Here is a 20,818-nt window from a genome sequence, read left to right on the forward strand (position 1 = left end):
AAAAAATGACTGAACCTTTAACAATTTCTTGTTGGCCATGCCAGAATATACTGTCCTCCTCTACTATAGATAGGTTCATTAGTTAACTGTTAAAGCCTGATTTTCCATGTCAGAACTTGTACATCTCATTTGAATTGATTGCTGAGTTTTTTTGGGGGGAGAGTTATGCTGCAGTTGTGGGAGTCTTTGAGATATGAAGTTGCTAGACTTCTTGATATGGTTGACGTTTATTTCTGTTGAGCCTGAATGTCTTCATGCTCAGGTCACTGAAGGAGTCTAAGCAAAGAGTTTCAAAAAGAAATGAGATAGTTAATACTCTCTATGTTAGGTATAGGTCTATTATAAGAAGTTGATAAGATGAAGAGAAAGTTAATGCTTTCTTTGGCTATAAGACAAGCATCAAAGCCAATCAGTTCTGATTGTAAAGGATTTTTTCTGCCTTCTTCATTTGGACCTTCTTACTTCTTCCTTCTGAGCCTCTATTGGTGATGACCTGCAGCTAAACTTCTCAACTTCTTAGCTTACGAATTCTGGAAAAATTCAAAAATTATGGGCAAGAAAGGATCAAGATTAGGTACATTTTTTTTAAATATTATTCTAATTCATTTTAAAAGATAATAGAACAATGGGTTTTATATCAACATGTATTTTCTAAACAAGAAGTATGAAACTATAATGTATGAATGACATTACTGACTGTAATCCTCAGTAATTATAAGAAAATCAAAAATTTTATGAGACATAGGGCAAATCTATGAGGCAAAATCAAGGATATTCTGCTAAGTTGAGAGTTATGAGAGGTAGGACCTCAGTGATATTGAAAACAGTCTAGGTTCTCTACCTTCTGCATATCCCTCAACTGTAGCTGATGTTAACCTTGGCATAATAACTTATCTGCATTCCCAAAAACAATCATACAGTTAGTTAGATCACTTTTGCCTGAGCATTATAGATTGAGATATAAGCTATTTGTCCACGTGGAGAATCATCCTGCTACTTAGTATGTATCAGATGTTAACATCTTTGATCTCACAACTAGATAAAAAGTGATAAAGGTTTTGATTGCCCGTCAATGATCCTGGGGATAGGTGGGGTGCAGAAGAGCATGGTATCTATTACGTTGTATCAATTGCTTGTAACATGACATGCTGAACAACCTATGCTATATGAGCAATAATTGTGTTTATCTATGATAGGAGTTTGGGTGCTTCAAGTAATCAGAATAGAACCACAGAAATTAATTCCATGTAATTCAGACATGAATCCTTATCAGTACCTTACATATAATAACTGTTAGCTAGACCTGGCTGAAACAAAACATCCTTGTCCTTCAAAAAATATTAGACAGAGCTCACCAATTCCACTTTTTTAGGTGTGATGTTAACAATGAATGAGAAATACGCTCACTCATTCTACTATTAGACCCATATGGCACATCCACCAACTGGATCATTTCTGAAGTTACCATGGAACAGCATCTTTAAATGCACAGAGAAGTAGTGTGTCATCCAAAGCATAGCTTAGAACCTCACCACCACCACACATAAAGATTCAGCAGTACAGTCAACCTTTTAACACACTTTAATTGGGTACGTTTCAAAACAAAATGTGGGATTCATTGCAGCATACCAAATCTTGAAAGTGCAGTTGAGAAATCACCAAGAATAAAAAGCCATATATGCAGTTATTTAGAAATAAATAAGTTCAAAACAGTTCTGGTCTGTTTTTCTTCTTTCTAAGGATAACTACTTAAAATATAAATTCTGAAGCTTGAGGCTCAGGAAAGCATGGAAAGTTCTAATCATAGAGTGCTATGTGCAGAACATCTAAATGATAAATTAGAACAATAGCTTTGAGTATTTCAATCAGCCTTGTAGTAGGACAAGCCTAATGTGCATCCTGCACCCCATTACCCATATACATCAGTTACAAGGTCACGTAGGCTAACCATGCTGGAAGGATCTTCATTTGCCTACTGTTTGTCTCTGAGCAAGTCGTTAGACAGGCAGTGCTCCCAGGTCACACATGAAAGGCACATATGTCTAGTGAAGCTTGTGTCATATAAACAAATAAAAAGAAATGCTTGGTTTTCTTGAAACAAAACAAATATGTATACTTTTTCTTCTAGGCTGTGTAACTCGGAGGCAGAATGCACTAATAAAGATGACATGGAGCCAAAGCAAAGCTTGCTTCTGTAAAATGATATAGTTAACAGTGTTGTTGTTGTTTGTCTTTCGGCTTTTCCCGGTTAGGGGGTCGCCACAGCGGAACTCTGGTCCGCTAATGATTGGTAGTTGATTTTTACATGCCGAGTTACCAGCCCTGACACACGACCTTCAGCAAAGGTACACCCATTCACACACGTCTCCACACAGAGGACACTCTAGCTGAGAATCGAACTGGACAGCGTCTTACTGTGAGGTGACAACACTGCCGCAGCACCACCACGGCTCTGATTTAGTTAACAGTGTATGATGCTAACAGTGTTTGTTTGTTTGTGTCTTTTGGCTTTTCCCGGTTAGGGGTCGCCACAGTGGAACACCAGTCCACTAATGATTGGCAGTAGATTTTTACGTACTGGATTGCTGGGCCTAACACATAACCTTCAGTGAAGGAATGCCCATTCACGCATGTCACTACACAGAAGATGCTCTAACTGAGAATCGAAGGGCAATGTCTAACTGTGAGGCGACAACGCTACCGCAGCACCACCACCACAGTCACATGATGCTAACAGTGCATGATGCTTTATTTGTTTATTTATTTAATTAATATTGTATGTTAAGGTCAATTTATCTCAATGGAAGTATTACAATTATAATTGTTTGTAGAATATGCTTTGCTTTATGTACTCCATTATAGTACAACTTCATACATGGCATTTTTAAATATGCTAATATTTGTCATACTTAATATACAGGAAGCCTGGTATTAACATGCATAAAACTGAACAAATTTTGAGAGACTCAGTCTGGAAAAGAATTAATCTGGATTTCTAAATCCGACCTTCTCAGCTTCTGTGTTATAAGATTCAGCCTTGTGTCTTGATTCACACAGCACTGTCATTTTGAGGATATTTGAACATTAACTGGAACACGTCAGTTCATTTTTTTTTTTAGGTAAGACTTCTGTATAGCACATTGCACAAATGTCATATCCTGCACCATAATTTCTTCTCAGGAACTCAAATCCTGAACAATGACCCCCACTGTCTTATACCATGCATATACATGCCTCCCCACAGTGACGACTGTCTGACATTCACAATTTTTGTACTTCAATATAGAATAAAGCATGCAATTATCACACATAAACTACAAAATATAAAACTGAAACTGTAAAAAAAAATACAGATGACCATTTTATAACAACTGCAGTATGGCACTTGGGATGGTGCATGATATAGATATTATTGTATACACAGGAAATGTAAGACAGTAGTAAGATCTACAAAGATGGCTGCAGTTATGTTGCTGCTGTTTGTATTTTTCCAGAAAGTTAATTGTTTAAGAAAGCATGCTGGCTGTGGAATTGCAACCACACTAAGAATCATGCATTTAACATAAACACATACATTCTTTCTGGGACTATGAGGTGAAGTCAGTTGTGCTAAGTTTTAACAGGACTGGGTAGTGCTTGTTTCTGATAAAGGATTGTTACATGATGGCTTTTCCTGGACTGTATAATGTCTTAATGATGGACGTGATGGTTTGACCTGGATTGTAGACATGTATATGTATGCAGTAAGACCTGAGAGAGTGTGCATGGCATAGATTACTACCTGATGTCCAGCGGTGTTGGCAGCCATGAGCCCAGAGGGAGAGTGCCTTACAGTCCCTGGGCATGCAGTAATATCTGTGACACACACACACACACACACACACACACACACACACACACACACACACATCTGATTCCACTGTAGTTTTTCAGTTTTAGTTTTGCATTCAATATGTGATGTGTGATAATTACATGTTTTATGGTATAGTTTAATGTAAAATAATTCTTCCTGTCATTTTAAATAACCTATTGCTGTGCAGGATTGTTCTTTTTTTACTGTGTCAAATTTTGGTGTTAAATTTTCTAGTTATAAACAAGTTCTAACACTACACAACACCTCAGAGTTCTGCCAGCTGAGTGTGTCCTTATGAGGAAACTTACATATAACAACACAATACTTGAGAAATGTGTAATTTGTTTTCCATGTAGCACAGCTACAGAAGTATTCGCAAGTGTAATTATTCTGATGGCAACTCATAGAATCGAAAGACACGTGCAAGTTTAATGCCTCCCATCATTTTCAAGTTGGTTTAACTGATGTTGATGCTTAACCTACTCTAAAAATATTCACAATGGTAATCATTTTGGTGACAGCTCCCAAGAAATGAAAAAAGTATGTTAGTAGTAATGCTCTCTTACATCGTTTTGTGAATTGATTTTCCTGATAATATGCATTGTTATACTCTAAAACTGTTCACAAGGGTATAAAATTTGGTAGCAGCCTCCCAAAACTGAAAAAATATGAAATCAGTAATGCTCTCTCTCTCCACCCACATCATAAGTTAGTTTAGTTGATGTAATGTTGTGTTGCCTTTATTGTGTGTGTGTGTGTGTGTGTGTGTGTGTGTGTGTGTGTGTGTGTGTGTGTGTGTGCGTGTGTGTGTGTGTGTGTGTGTCTCCATGTGCAGTCATTTTGTGCATGTTTTATTTCTGTTTTACTATGTATTTGTATTCATGCAGTGCTTTACTTTTGTGTATTGTATCTTCAGATTTCCCCTCAGGTTAAACAAATGCCTGAAATTTTTAACTGCCCTTGGGTGTATGTGTCTAATTTAAATCATAGGTTAGAGTGGCTATCGTTTTTGCTAACAGAACTTTTTTTCTTTTTTTGCTACATGTTATTGTCTTCCTATATCTTACTACACTGTTTTATGTTCTGTTTTTGTAGGTTTATGCCTTTACTTTCTTCAGAAAGTTATTTTTCCATTTTTTTTTACTGTTTCTGATCAGATAATGTATTTAACTTTGGCTTTTATTGCTGTAAAGTGGGTTTATTTTGGGCCATAACCCTGATTCCAGTCTTTTTTATTTTTGTTACTAGTAGTAGTATTTATGCTGACTTTCTGGTGTTCACTCATGTTTTTTATTGATTTCATTTCTTGTTTGTTTTTGGAGTTTTATTTTTAATAGTTTTACCCTGCTAAATATCTTTTCAAGATGGTGGCAGTTTGTTGGATTTTGAAGTTTGTGAGGAAGTATCTGTGATAGAATGTGAGGTCTTGGTGGTCTGTTCTAGCATTATCCTATGCATGGTGCAGATTTAATGAACAGGTAGCTAGCAATCTGACTGATCAGCTTTCTTTGCCCATTTTATAGAACATATTACATTAACACACTGCTTAGCTAATAAGCTATGGGTGATCTTATTATTTATTTATATACTGTCCTGACTGACTACTACCATCTAACCTACTGGTCATCTATTGAGCGTTCAGCTTCCTCATCCCATCTTGTGGTGGGGTAAGTCTTGATGGCATGGGTATTGCAGTCTTCATAAAGAAGGTAGCAGATTTTCTTCTTTTTCACTCATGCACAATTACTAGATTTAATCACGCTGTCTCCAGTTGTTATTCTAACTAAAATATACATGTTAAGTTTTTACCCCTGGAGTTTGAATGAACTTTGACAGAGAAATCTAGAATGAAACTCCACTAGTGCTCCTTATAGACACTTGTGGTAGTTCTCTGTTTTGTATCATGACTTAATGTTCCTATGTAGAATATTTGCTGGAATAATGCACTTCATATAACATCTTACTGTTCCTATGCAGTATGTTTGCTACAGTTATATGCTTTGTATCATGACTTAGTGTTCTTATGTAGAGTATTTGCTGTAGTAATGTGCTTCATATCACATCTTAGTATGCCTGTGTAGAACATTTGCTGCAATTATTTGCTTTATATCATGACAGTGTTCCTATGTAGAAAATTTGCTGTAGTTATATGCTTTGTATTATGACTTTGTGTCATAGGTAAGTACTAAGCTAGTTGCCCTTGAGGATAATTTTAAGCCTAGCCCATTTTGCTTTTTTGTACTTGAATGAACTTATCCTAATTGGTTCAAGATTGGCCTTACTCATCCCATGGTCAGTAATTATATATTACTCCTAATGAGAATAAAGACATGCGTCTGGAGCATTTTTCCCTGGGTCTCCTCTGAAAATTGGCTTTGTTCCAAGTCAGACTTTCCCGGTTAACAAATGTTAAATAAATAAATAATTGGGTTCATACCATAAATAATTTGAGGGGACCCATAGGATAAAGCATTTAAGAGATGCCCCTATGCATTAGTAATACAGAGACAGTCTTGAGGTAAGTTTTCTGTTTCCCATTCATAGATCCAAATTGTGCTTGAATATGGACAAGGATGATCTTCTTTTATGTGAATAAGGAGCCTGTTCTAGAGCAGTGATATACCCGTCCCTCAAAACCATTCTGTTGATGTTGTGGAAGATGTTTATATCCCTCGACCAAGTATTTCTGATGCCATTTGACTTGCTGATGAGCAATGAGTCCATTAGTATTGGGTTGGATGTCTTGAATGCCAGACACAGGTCGCTGCTTAGTACTCTGTAGGATACCCAGTATAGTGATTGGGCTTTGAGTCGGTCCATATAGGATATGTTGGGTAGGTCTTGAATCTCTCTTTAGTAAGGATATACCAGTTATTGCATGTGTCTGGAGAAATAAAGGGAGCGTTATATACAATGATTGGCCTAATGAGGGCTGAGTAAAGGGGGACAATGACAACTGTAGATCTAGACACAATTCATTTGTTTATAAGCTGTGCAATATAGAAGAACTTTCTTACTACAATGGGCACATGTTGGTCAAAAGGTAGGTCACTGTCCACATAAGTTCCCAAATTCCAAACAACTGGATCACCTATTATGGGTGTATTGTTAATGCAGTAGCTCCTGGGATAGATGACTTCCCAAAGGATACAGTAATTCATTTTCTGGCATTTTGTTTCAGTCCATGATGTTGACACCAGTTATTCCTGCAAATGGCTGTCATTTGGGGATTCAGTGATTATTCCTAACTTAAAATTATTAGCAAACTTTGTCAGCCAGAGCCCTATGATATTGGCTTTTAGTTCAGAAAAGTAAATGCCAAATAAGAGAGATCCCAGCACAGAACCCCAGGGACTCCACTGGTGACTGGTCTCTTTGTTTTGGTAAGTCCCCCTATTTTGATATCCTGTATCCTATCTGTGAGCCAGTTGGCAATCCAGTGGGTGACATAGGTGACATAATCATGACTTACTGCTCGTATTAAGAGCATTTGCTGTAGACGTATGCTTTGTTTCCTGACATTGTGTTGAATATTTGCAGTATGTATTTCATGATATGCTAATTGATGTATGTTGCAGTGGAAATCTGTTCTCCTTTGCTCATAGAGGTGAAGCTCTCATTTGCATTATTAAAACTATGCAAAGTTATAGTTTAAGACATGCACCCATACTTCTGCACTCTATCCTTACCCTTTTTTTCATTTATTTTGGACCAGTTCTAGCTGCCTTGAGATGTTCCCACCCACATCAGTGTATTATTAAAACATTATCAAAGCAGCAGATGACAGAATCCTGTCCTTCAGTCCCAATCCATAATTCGTACAGACAAATTCTGGGCACTGGATATCAGGGTAAGTCATTACATGTGCAGTTGTCATTTCTGAACAGGAGGAAGGCATTGTGTTGTGACAGCAAATATGTAGGTATACTGATATAAAGAAGGATTACATAGACCTGTGCTACTGACACCATAATGAATGAAAAAGTCTCACGCACCATGTCTTTTAATATGCTCCCATCTAGTTAGCTACCAAATATTAACAAAAACGACTTGTTTTTTAATGTATTCTAAAAGGTAACACTTGAGATGCAATATCAACTCAGCTTTTACTGAGGGAGAGGGCTGATCAAATTAAATGCCATTAGTCCTCATTTAAGACATTACCGTATATTAGAATATAACTTATGATATTAGGCTAGCCACGCAGTGGTATAAACATTTGCTGGGTCACACTGAATAATGTTGATATGACACTTAGACCCCATGTAAAAATTGAAAAAAGTTGTCTGGCAATGATGAAGACCGCATTCCAATCTAGTGTCTTTGGTTACAGAAATATGATATCCACAGCTAGAAGAATCTGCTTGCTACATAATGTATGAATTCCAGATAGACTGTTAGGTAATCCATTAAAATCTTATTGCTGTGGGATTCGAATATATGATGGCTTGACAGCACACAAGTCAACAAATGTAATTAAGAAACGCACAAAACTGTAATGCCAAATTGGCTGTATATTTCAGCTGAACAGCTTCTGCCATTGACTTCAAAATTGTCGCTCACATATCCTTGAACTAATTATTACCTTTTCCAGGTCAATGCAGTTGTGAAATAAGTGCAACAAAAAGTGGAAGTAGAACTCTAGAGATGCACAAACAATTTTAACACTTCACTTTCGGGTATTTGGCAATTAGTGTTGCACTCTGATCAAATTTGGATAGCAGAAAATCTGGGCTAAAGTATATCTTTGCTTTATCACACCAGAATTCAGAAATGTTGGAAAAATCATGATGTTTCAGTTCAAATCACAAACTCTGTAAAAGAAAATCATTGTTTAGCTCTTATTGTAGCTTATCATTTATGGTTTGCTGTGTAAAATGATGTATTAAATATTACACTATTACAACATTTATTATAACTTTTAATGTACAGTACCTATTTGAAAATTGTGTATTTATGTATAGTGCATTTTTCTAAGTGTCAGACTATTAGAAACATAAGTTAAAAATCAGATACAGTTTAATAAGATTTGACTCATCTTCAGCCATGATAAACTAAATTTGATATACGAGAAATAAATATTTATGAGTGTGACTATCTCATTTGCACAAAAAGATAATATGTAGAATATGAAGAAACATGTCTTGCAGTCTCTTCAAACAGAAATCACACGGTGGCAGAAGAAATAGGTTGCAACTGTTCGCCTATTAAAGGAATATTACCTGTCACTTGGGGTTTTGCACGTTTTCCCTGGGGTGTTCTGCAGCCTGATACTTCGAGATCAGAAGTGCATCTATGTTGCTAAGTACCAACACAAAGCAGCATCTCTGACATTCATGATCTGAAACCAAATGTGATTAACTTGCATTTAGCTGAAAAGACTCCATTTTGTTCAAAGGGTATAAAAGCTTGAAGGCAGTCCTCAAGTAGCAGCTCTTCATACCTTAATCTGATAAGGTGTTTGCTTGAGAATGGAGAGCAGAGTCATTTTTATAGCTGCTACTGCCTGACTTTCTAAGTGCCTTAAATGCACAAGTACTAATGTATCAAGGGCAATAAGTAACACAACTGCTTCAAAGGAATAGCCTCGAACCATTAACAATTAATGGCTACAGAGGGATAAAATTGATCAGTCACAGCATGAAGTTATGGGAAAGAGTAGTGGAAGCTAGGTTAAGAAGGGAGGTGATGATTAGGAAGCAGCAGTAAAGTTTCATGTCAGGAAAGAGCATTACAGATGCGATGTTTACTCTGAGGGTGTTGATGCAGAAGTATAGAGAAGGTCAGAAGGAGTTGCATTGTGTCTTTGTGGACTTAGAGAAAGCATATGACAGGGTGCCAAGAGAGGAGTTGTGGTATTGTATGAGGAAGTCAGGAGAGGCAAACAAGTATGTAAGAGTGGTACAGGATATGTATAAGGGTAGTGTGACAGTGGTGAGGTCTGCAGTAGGAGTGATGGATGCATTTAAGGTGGAGGTGGGATTACATCAGGGATCAATTCTGAGTCCTTTCTGATGTGCAAACGTGATGGACAGGTTGACAGACGAGATCAGACAGGAGTCCCTGTGGACTATGATGTTTGCCAATGACATTGTGATCTGTAGTAAGAGTAGGGAACAGTTTGAGGAGGAAATAAAACAATGCCAAGGCTGGTGAAATAAGCAAAATACAAACTACACAGTTTGTATTTTGCTTATTTCACCAGCCTTGGCATTGTTTGTTTTATTTTATTTTGCTACGTTGGTGAAAAGGTTGAGGAGACCCTGGAGAGGTGGAAATATGCTCTAGAGAGGAGAGGAATGAAGGTCAGCAGGACTAAGAGAAAATATATGTGTGTGAATGAGAAAGAGGCTAGAGGAATGGTGAGGATGCAGGAAGTAGAGTTGGCGAAGGTGGAGGAATTTAAATACTTGGGATCAACAGTTCAGAGTAATGGTGAGTGTGGAAGACAGGTGAAGAAGAGAGTACAGGCAGGGTGGAGTGGGTGGAGAGGAGTGTCAGGAGTGATTTGTGACAGACAGATACCAGTAAGAGTGAAAGGGAAGGCCTACAAAAGGGTAGTGAAACCAGCTATGTTATATGGGTTGTAGACGGTGGCATTGACATAAAGGCAGAAGTCAGAGCTGGAGGTGGCAGAGTTAAAGATGTTAACATTTGGATTGGGTGTGACGAGGATAGACAGGATTAGGAAGCAGTATATTAGAGGGTCAGCTCAGGTTGGACAGTTTGGAGACAAAGTCAGAGAGGCTAGATTGCTTCGGTGTGGACATGTGCTGAGGAGGGATGCTGGGTATATTGGGAAAAGGATGCAGCTGTCATGTAAGAGGAAAAAAGGAAGGCTTAAGATAAGGTTTATGGATGTGGTGAGAGAGAACATGCAGTCGGTTGTTGTGCCAAAAGAAGAAGATAAGGCCATGAGGGCAAGGCTAATAAACATCAAAATAAAGAAGGATGGAGCAGTGAATCTACCATTTCCTACACCTTTGTTACATCAAACAAGAAAGCTGGACAGATGTTTGAGAAATCTGGAGATAGTGTAGAACACTATCTACCCCAGATGTGCAGTAGCGAATATTGCCCACAAAGTAGTGTATGCATGCCCCCTATTACAGTGTTATACATACTTAATGAAAATTCATTACTGTGTAATCACTATACCTAAGGCTATTGATGTGCAGATAATGAATATTCATTAAACAAACCTACTGTGAATGCAGCAAACTAAAAATGCGAAAAACACAAAAATGGCAACAAAACTTGCATGATAATATGAAGCCACATCCCTTTCAGCTGTCCCTTTCTTTTTGTTGATCGCTTCTGATTTTGTCACATATTTTTACTCTCTCCCTCACAAAATTTTTGATTTAATGGTCAATTACAGAAAATTAGTCTGCCAATAATTCCAGGCATTAGAGTTTCATACTTCATATTGTTCAGAAAATTAATTTTGACATAAAATTTGCTATTCTGTTAACTTTTTAAATAAGCTAGAGTAATGTTCAAAAAATGTCTCTAGTTTGGGCCTTTATCCTCCTTATCTTTGGCTTTGTCCAGAATTCTTAGCCAAAGAAGCTGAAGGATATGTGAAGATCTCAATGGAAATCCCCAAAATCTGTCATTAGTCCATTTATTTCATCAAAAGAACTTTCTGTAGGTATAAAGTAAGAGATTTTAGCCATCCTGTGAGCTACCAAGGTAAAGTTGTAAGTTAAGTGTTCCACGTTTTAGAGACATAACAATAATGGGAAAACTACATAAACTAAAATAAAATAGTAAAAGCACTGATAAAGAAAGTGAAAGTGGCAAACAATATTTACTGGACATCATAGAATGGTTAAAATGTCCAACTTGATAAATATAAAAAGTTATTTTGATGCATTAATATGATTCAGTATTATTTACCCATGAGATAGTGCAGATACTGCATGCCCTCCCTGTGTTCAAGCATGTTTTCTCTGGGTGTTTCCAACGACATGCAGTAGGTGGACTGGACATTTGAAACTGGCCACAGGTGTAAGTGCGCATGCGTGGTATGAAATATCAGTGGTAGGGCTAGCTACCCAGTAGTGTGAACTTTGGCTCTAGATTATTGTCACTGTTGAAGTGACATCCCAACCCCATGTGCCAAAATGGAAAAAGGGGCTGATGGCTGGCTAGATGGATGAGTGGAATAATAAAAGGCCTGAGTTAACATTGCAAACAAGTAGGAGTTGTATTTTATGAATATACATTAGGTAAAGTAGTTAATGAATATTCATAAGCAAGTACTCCACCCAATATATGCATATCCATTACTTCAAGCATGCACCCTGTAATTCACTGTTAACTTCTGCATGATATAATAGAGTTGCATATGTCAGTCATATTAGGGATGCCCAAACCTGTGCAAAGTGAGGGGGTTGGTGTTCGACTTGTACCCTCCTCTGGCACCAGAGCAGTGAGAGGGGCTGCTGCTGGAAACTACCAGTGGATACAGTATACTTTACTTCTGGACCAACCAAGTGTGGGTGACAACTTTGGAGCAGTTTTACCAAAAATGTCATATATGGCCAAAGATGGACTTGTATTTCCAAATAGGAACTACATTCCCTTTTCCCATTACTTGTTGATGCTCTCATAGTCTTCATCATAGCTACTTTTTTCGCAGTGGTTGTAATGTCTTATCAGGATTATGACTTCATTTGGGGAGAAGTTAGACAAACATGTGAATGCAAATTAGGAAGTGTAAGGGAAAAGCAAATGATACATTATTTGCTGCAGAGACTATATAGCATAGTTATAAGGTTATTAGTGTTCGTTAGTCTGTAAACACAATGAAGTAAATGAGTTGTTAAGGGAAGAAGTCTGTGATATGCTACACGATATATGTAAAGTAACCTTATCTTAGCAGCTGAAGTATGTAATTAAGCACATTTAAGACATGGATTACATTTATTTTCCGTCTCATGCTTATTGTAGTCAGATTGTCCTTATATATTTTTCTTTGATTTCATTGACAAAATTTACTAGAAGTGCACAAACCCACCTCCCCCCCCCCTGGCAAGAACCTCCTTCAGCTTCAGCCTCTGGAACCTCTACCACCACCTATCATCCATTGATTATCTAACCACTAACCACCTTCAAGAGTCACTTTTTCTTACATCTAGCGTCTCAGTGGAATGCTGCTCCCACCCTCATAACCAAATCATAACTAATACTAAAAAATAAATAATATCACCCTAATCTACCTTCCTATGTGTTCATGTGTGTTCATTATTATTTTTTTTTATTCTGTTCCTTCAATTTTGTGTAAATGCTTTTACTGTTACTTTACTACTGTTACTTCATTTTGTCATCAATGTATTGTAAAAAAATTATCTAAAATGTTAATGTATCTATTTATTTTTTTTATGTTTTTTCTGTTTTTCCTCCCCAACTTCAAGATCAAATTGAAAGCGGATAATCCTGGTAAACCACTATAAATAAATAAATAAAACAATAAATAAATAAATTCTGTTTTTATTGGTTGCCAAAAGTATGAATGTCAAGAGAAACTACCAGCCATTTCACTCAGTGGTTTTAAATCAGATTTGTAGCTGTACCGATTTATAAGCATCATGGGAGCTGGTACATTATACTTATCCACTTATCAGAGCATTTTGTCATTATTTCTTATTAGTTATTGGCGATGTCTTATTAAGCACTTGTCAGTTTTCAGATGTAAGTTGACCATTCATATAAACCACCTGCTCATAATATAACATGCAAGTGAAGGCTGTGACACACATAACCACAAGTTTCTGTAGGTTGTCATAACAGAAAGAACTGGAAGGGTTTTATTCAAAAATGTTTTGTCATTATTTTCATCTAAGTATGTTTTTTCTCAGTTCTGTTGTACTGGCATGTTCCTGTGTATAGAAACTGAACTTTTAACATTAACTAATTTGGTTGGTTTGAAAGTTGATATTTTCCTTAACTAGTCCCCCAGAATTCTTTAAACAACTTTAACCATAAATGCCTCCTCATATTTCTGGATAGGAAAGGGAAAAACTGTCTGCCAAAGAGACGTAGGTTGCAGAAATACTAGTATTGAAGTTTTGCAATAAGTGTTGTGTTTCTTTCAAATATACCTTAAATGACAGTGAAGGATTCATGACAGTGAGAGAGTCATCAAAGTGGAAAGTGATGAAATTATTTAAGAGTAGAGTAGCATAAAAATTTTTATTTTGGCTACAGTGGGTTACGGATGTAATTCATGTTACTTTTTGTACTTTATCTATATCATTATATATGTGTATGTGTGTATAGATATGTATATATATATATATATATGTGTGTGTGTGTGTGTGTGTGTATGTATGTATGTGTGTGTATGTGTATATATATATATATATATATATATATATATATATATATATATATATATATAAGTGTGTCTGTGTGTATACACACACACACACATACATATATATAATATATATAGAGAGAGCAAGAGAGAAAGTGTGTGTGTGAATAGAACATGAACTACTGACATGCAGAAACACTGATGCACATTACATTGACGTCTGCATGTCAAAAGTACATTTAAATGAAAAATATGGTCAGTACTATATGTATTACAAAAGGAAAACAGTCTCCTTTTGCAATCAGTCAGCTAATAGAATTGGGGTTTGCAGCAGAGGCAAAGTATGCTATCCCTAACCCTAACCTTGCCGCTAACAACACTTCTATATGTTACTTTACAAAACTCCTTTTTCTTAACGGTACCATTAAATAAGACACGCACATATGCACACTACCAAATCTACCCCCTTTCCTAGGCCTTACCCTAACTTTAACTTGCAAACACTTGCACACAAGCTCCTACCCCTCATGTTATAACTTTTGGTATATCCAAAAATGTTGGCATTAATACACAGTCACACTTACATGAATGCAAGTACATATCATACAAAAAAGGACTATGATTCCTCTTGCATTTGACAGTGATACTGTACTTGAGCTTTTGATAAATACAGACACCAATAAACTCTGCTGATGAAATGAGTGATGTCCTGGCTAAATTTAAAAGCTCCTTCCTTCCTTCTTCATCACCCCACTGCTTATACAGAATCCTTTATAACCAAATTCTATGCACATGTAAACAACTGCATGGATGCATTTATCCCCTTCAAAAGTAAATATATTGTCACCTTTAAAATAATATGGTGGAATCCTTATATAAACAGTCTCTGTAACAAAAAAAATTCATTGCATGGAAAAATTTAACTCTCAAGACACAGTAACACTCTTGCTAATCATAACAAGGACATAATGGGACCCTAATCAAGTTAACCAAAGCCAGATATGAGGTAAAAATAGCAACCCAAGTGAAGGATAACCACAAAGCCTTTTCTAACTATAGCTGTAGGAGTATGAATATGAGAAATACTTTCTATTAATTCTATTTATTTTACATTTGTTTACCGGGAAAGTCCTACTGAATATATGCCCATTTTCAGCGGAGGCCCGGGGAGAAAAGCTCCAGAAAGCAGAATACAAATACATTAGGAACAATAGAAACATTTAGAGATAAGTATAGTATGCAGTTTTCATTGGGTTACAAACTTAGATAAAACATAGTCGACAACATCAAAATCATGCGGCTTCAGTTTCAGAAAATAATACACGCAGTTATGGGCTAAGTCCCTTAAAGAATTCATACACTTATTAGAGTATATGATTGAAATGCTTAGGGAGAGTTTGCAGGAGTTTGCAATTCTATACAACTTTATCTATGTAGCTCTCTATATATACTGCAAAGAGCAAATAGAAAAATATATCAAATACTCAGTCCCAGAGGACATACCCAATCAACATAGAGACAAATTTAGTTCAAATATTACCCAACTTAGTATGAGATGAATGTAGAGCAGCAGCTGTCATCCCCATGCACAAAGATGGGGCATTCAGTGGACCCTGGAAATAATATACCCATATGCCTGACCACTCTCATCTGTAGTGGAGGTGAATTGTGGTTACCCATCCATTTGTCCAAATTACATTTAACGGGGCGGGGGAGTGAAAAACTGAGGGGCTGCCAGCCAGCCAGATAGAATTTTGTAGATAATTTTATGTCATTGTAAATATTATTATAATCCACATGCTTGTTTTACAAATGTAAAGAGAACTATATGTTAGGATTAAAGTATATGTTGTACTGAGCTTAAAAAATGTAACCACAGTGCACCCTGCTTGAAGAAAACTGTTAAGTAAAGAATTTTACAACTGTGTTTGATCTCACGCTCGGAGACAGGATGTCTGGGCTAGGAAATTCTTTCTATTGTTTTAAGACAGAGATAGTTACTAGATTTTACATGTAAAGTGTCCTTTATTGCTGTGGCTTCCTGGCAGGTGCAAGATTACAAGGATATGTTCAGTTTTGAGTTCTGTGAGCCTGGGAAACTTCAGCAGAGGTGTCAAGAATTATGTAATCTGAAATGACTCTGCAGTATGGTGTATTATTAATTTAAGGGCTATCTCAGAAAGAAAGCACAGTATTTGTATCTTGTCTTATATTTAGTAAGAACATCCACTCACCAGCACTTGCTTGCTCTGTATGTAAGTAGTATTTAGAACAGTGATTTCTCTTTAGAGATAGATAGGAATATAGCCAGATTAGTCTAGCTGTTTTCTACATGTATGTCAGACTATCCAACAATACTGTTTTAAAGTATTTCCTGTGATTTCTGAACTGTGTAATGTCATTGTGTTGAAGTAATAAGCATTGTCTGGTGTTTTTATTATTTATCATTAAGTATTTTTAAACCTTTCAACGGTGGCTGTTTTGTGTAGAGATAATTTAAGCCCTAGAGTACTTGCATGTATTTGATGATACTGTACAAATCCACTCAAATAGCCTTGCTCTTCATCACAGTTACTAATTAGATAATAATAATATATATAATATTGCACAGTAAAATTGGACACCCTTTGGTAATGGCCTTTATAGTAGCTGATAAGGGTAGTTGGTGGCAGTGGATTACTACCTTATAGCCTGGGTGGAATGGGGCATAGCTGAAGAACCTGTGCCAGCCTTCCCCAGAAGTGTCTGAGTGTTTGTATATAAACCGAATCTCAGTGTGTATGTCAGCTACTTGGGCAAGGACACAAAGTACTGGTTGGACAGAGAGGGTACTGGAAGCTTTGGCTTGACCACTCAGCTGAGATCTGTACCCTATAGTTGTGCCAGTGGGGAGTCGTATTGGGGATCTGGAGAGAAAGGTAGAAACCATCCTCAGACTGACTGTGATCTCTGTGTGGTCTTAAGGGAAATTGTACTTTACTGTGTGTGTATTTGTTACCCCCCAATGTGCATGTCCCTAACTGGTGCTAGTGTTGATGATTAAGGCTCCTTGATTACTGGGCCAGTGCACGAGCATCACAGGTGGCGTTCAAGTTGTGTCAGATGTTTGGAGGGTACATAATGAAAGGTCGTTATACTACATGACTGGCCCAATGAGTGCAGAATACAGTGGAATGATTACATACCTGGATCTGGATGCTATACATTTGTAATAAGCTGTTCAGTGAAAAAGTGCTTCTTACAATAGTGGATATGTGGTGACTGAAGCATAGCTCATTGTCTGTCTGCATAGGCTGTCAGGTCCCTAACTACTTGATCAATGTGTTGTCCATGAGATAGTTACAAGGGAATTCTTGCTTGCCAAAGGAAATTATTACACATTTCTTGGCAATTTAGTTTTAGTTGATGATTTAGACACCGACTTTTGGCTTGGGAAAGGCATCTTGGAGGATCTTGGTGTCGTCTGGAGAATTTGTAATGGCACTAAATCTACAATCATCTGTAGTCTTGTTCAGCCAAAAACCCTTAACAGTAGCTTTGATCTCCAAGAAGTAAATGCCAAAGAGGAGTGGCCAAAGGACCAAACCTTGAGTTATACCACAATGACGGGTCATTTGGAGGAGGTTGAGCAGCCCACACTAATTTCCTGGGTTGTACTTGTGAGCCAATATGCAATCCAATGAATTATACAAGTATTAACATTTAGCTGGGATAGTTTATCTACAAGACTTGAGTATGGAATTGTGTAAGAATGCCTTTGTGAGGCCTACTTATGTAGGATGTATCACATACTCAGTCACAAGAGCTTAGCTAATCTACTAACAGGCAAATTTAGTTCAGCCATTACTCTCAGAACAAACACCTACATCTACCCCCTAACAAATCTCACAAGAACAAATCCTCAAGGCACTACCCAAGGCTAAGAAAACTACTCTTGTGATGCTGGATAATATACCAGGCTGTCTACTCGTCAGTTTGAAACATGACTTGTCAGATGCCCTCCAAAGGTTATTCAATATTAGCCTTTAAACAGGCTGTGGCCTAGCTGAATCGAGGACAGTAACTGTCACCCCCTTACACAAAGGTGGGGCATTCAATGGATAAGCCTGACCCACATCATCTGTAATGGGGGTGAATTTGTGGCTACCCATCCATTTATCCAGATTACATTTAAGTTGTGTAAAGGAAGTGCTTTGCTGTATGTGAAGAGGAAGATGATTCAAAAGAAGTGATTATTTTGTGAGATACATATCTGTCCCTCTAACATGTTCTATTTGTGTTGTAGAAATATGTTTTAGATCTCTTAAGAGTGTTTATGGTCTCATTGGACTTGCAAATGTGCAGCATATCTGACAGGATGTGGTCTGTTGGGGTTCTGTACATGAGGCAATGATCACTCCACAGAAGTCTGTGTGACACCGAGAAAAGTGACGAGGCTTTGAGATGGTCCACATAGTTTTTGCAATTTAGGCCCTTGACTTTTTTGGTAAGAAAGCATTGTGGGCATTCAAGAAGTGTCAAATGTTTGGACAGATGCATTCAAGATGTGTCAAATGTTTGGACAGATGCATACTGAAGGGCCATCATTCTCAATGATCAGCATGATATGTGCTGAATACAGTAGAATGATCACATCTCTGGACCTGGATGGTATACATTAATGATAATTTGTTCAGTGTAAAAGTACTTTCTTACAATAGTGACTATGTGGTGCTTGAAGGACAGTTCATTTTCTACATAGGTACCCAGGTCACTAACTACTGGATCAGTGTTCAGGGATGTGTTATCAGTGTGATAGTTACAAGGGACATCTTGCTTACCAGACATTATTACATGATGTTCGTTCATCATACATAACAGCTGCAGTCATAAACAGAAGGGGTTATCCTGCCATTCAGGCGTCCCTCAAATTCCCAAATCTAGGTCCAGCGGTCCGCGGGTTGTGTTGTGCTTCTTCCTGACATCAGCGGCAGAGGGGCAGCAGAGGGCACGCCATTTTTTCTTTCTTCTTGTTTGCCCAGCAGGGGTGCCCCCAGAGAAGAGGCAAAGGAACATAAATAATAAAGTCGCAATGTTGATAAATCCAAAACAAAGTTAAACAGCAAGCAGAAGACAAAGAGAGATACCCCAAAAAAAAGTAAAAAGTGTGTTTCATAAGGCCTGTCCCAAGAGGATGGAGGGAGATTGACCTGGACTGAGTGAGCACCCACTTCAGCACATTCATGGTAGGGTGTACTACAAACAAAATTACGTTCATCGTATACTACAGCTGTCAGCATAACAGATGGGTAGAATCCCAAGATTAAGGGTGGTAGGTAGAAGTAGGGACTAGGAGGGGGGGCTGATGTGGCCTGGCTAGCTGCTCCTGCAGGACTGCTGTGGCAAAGCCCGCTAGGTGATTTTGAGTATAGTGGGGTGGTGAGTGTGTTGAGAAAGCTTGTGACTCACCTTGGTGGTGGCTCCCAGGTAGGCTGAAGCTGTAGAGGTAGCTGAGGAGGAGAGGAGGCTGATCTGATGCATGCAGGGGGATCTGATGCATGAGTTGCAGTTTTTGATGATATGCAGTGGTAAATCCATTTTGAAATTGTCTTGAAAATTGTAGCCTGGGAAGGCTATAGCCAAAGGCCCATTAAGCTTGGGTAGAGGCACTTCCAAGGTAACTCTGTTCTTGTAATTCTGTTCTATGGCGGCAGGTGTGTCAAAGTAAAAAATTTTAGCTTTAAAAAACAAGATTATATGCACATTTCCTATATGCATGCCTCCTACCCCTATTGGCCTACACTACAAAGACATTTATACATTTGGCAGAGAACATTAGTGAGTAAAGGTTTGGTAAATTATCTGGAGTAGCAAAATAAAAATTACAGGTAGGGCTGGGCAAAAAAAATAATTAAAGACAACATCAATAAATAAATAAATTATACACCTTTATTTTTTAGGTAGGCAGAACATCTCATTTATCAGGTCTACCAGACCTATCCTCATCCATCAGGTCATACACAGCAAATTTTCAAATAGATGTATAACATAAATAACAATATATAATGCCTAATAACATAAAAAGAAATATACAGGAAGATCTGTACCACATTTAATCAGTTTTGCAGAAACTGTAATCTTAGAAGAATAATAAGCAAAGAAAGAATCAATTTGCAAGAATCAAACAGAATGAAAGAGAGTGAAAGTCTGCACATTTCTTTTGAGACAGGACATTCATTTTTTCAGACAGTGTTTAAATCCAACCTGTTGGCTGAGTGAAATCAGAGGATAAGGCTTAAGTACAATGTGATAATCAGAGTAGCAAGAGAACCTCAGTATCAGTAAATTAAATTTTGAATTTAAACTAAGACAATATTAACACTTAGTTGTTATTGAGGCTTTCCTGTACTTCAAGTAAAGTAAGGCTGACACAGATACAAGTACATGGTATTAGTAAATGACATAATCATGACACAAGTAAAATAGTAATGATTTGGGAGTTTGTAAAAGGTATTTAAACATTAAAAGTGCAAAGTCCTGTTTTACATACAGTAGTACTGGATCAAGGTGACCATTCAATACTGGACGGAAATTGGTACTTTCCTATTATTAAGCTGCTGAAACTAAGTTGAAGCACCTATACTTGCTACATTCCCTACACC

The 20,818-nt window shown here is 37.3% G+C and overlaps 1 protein-coding gene across 1 annotated transcript in view; it reads left to right on the forward strand.

Moving 5' to 3' along the window:
- Positions 1-20,818, forward strand: part of USP54 (ubiquitin specific peptidase 54) — a 1,304,502-nt gene that overhangs the window by 11,202 nt on the left and 1,272,482 nt on the right. The window contains exon 2 of the mRNA XM_044056203.1: positions 7,569-7,703. The gene's annotated coding sequence lies outside the window, so the exon portion shown is untranslated. The remainder of the gene's footprint in view (positions 1-7,568; positions 7,704-20,818) is intronic.

Source organism: Protopterus annectens, chromosome 14.part0 (genome assembly GCF_019279795.1).
Source record: "Protopterus annectens isolate FY-2018-M chromosome 14.part0, PAN1.0, whole genome shotgun sequence".
Classification (NCBI taxonomy): Eukaryota; Metazoa; Chordata; order Ceratodontiformes; family Protopteridae; genus Protopterus; species Protopterus annectens.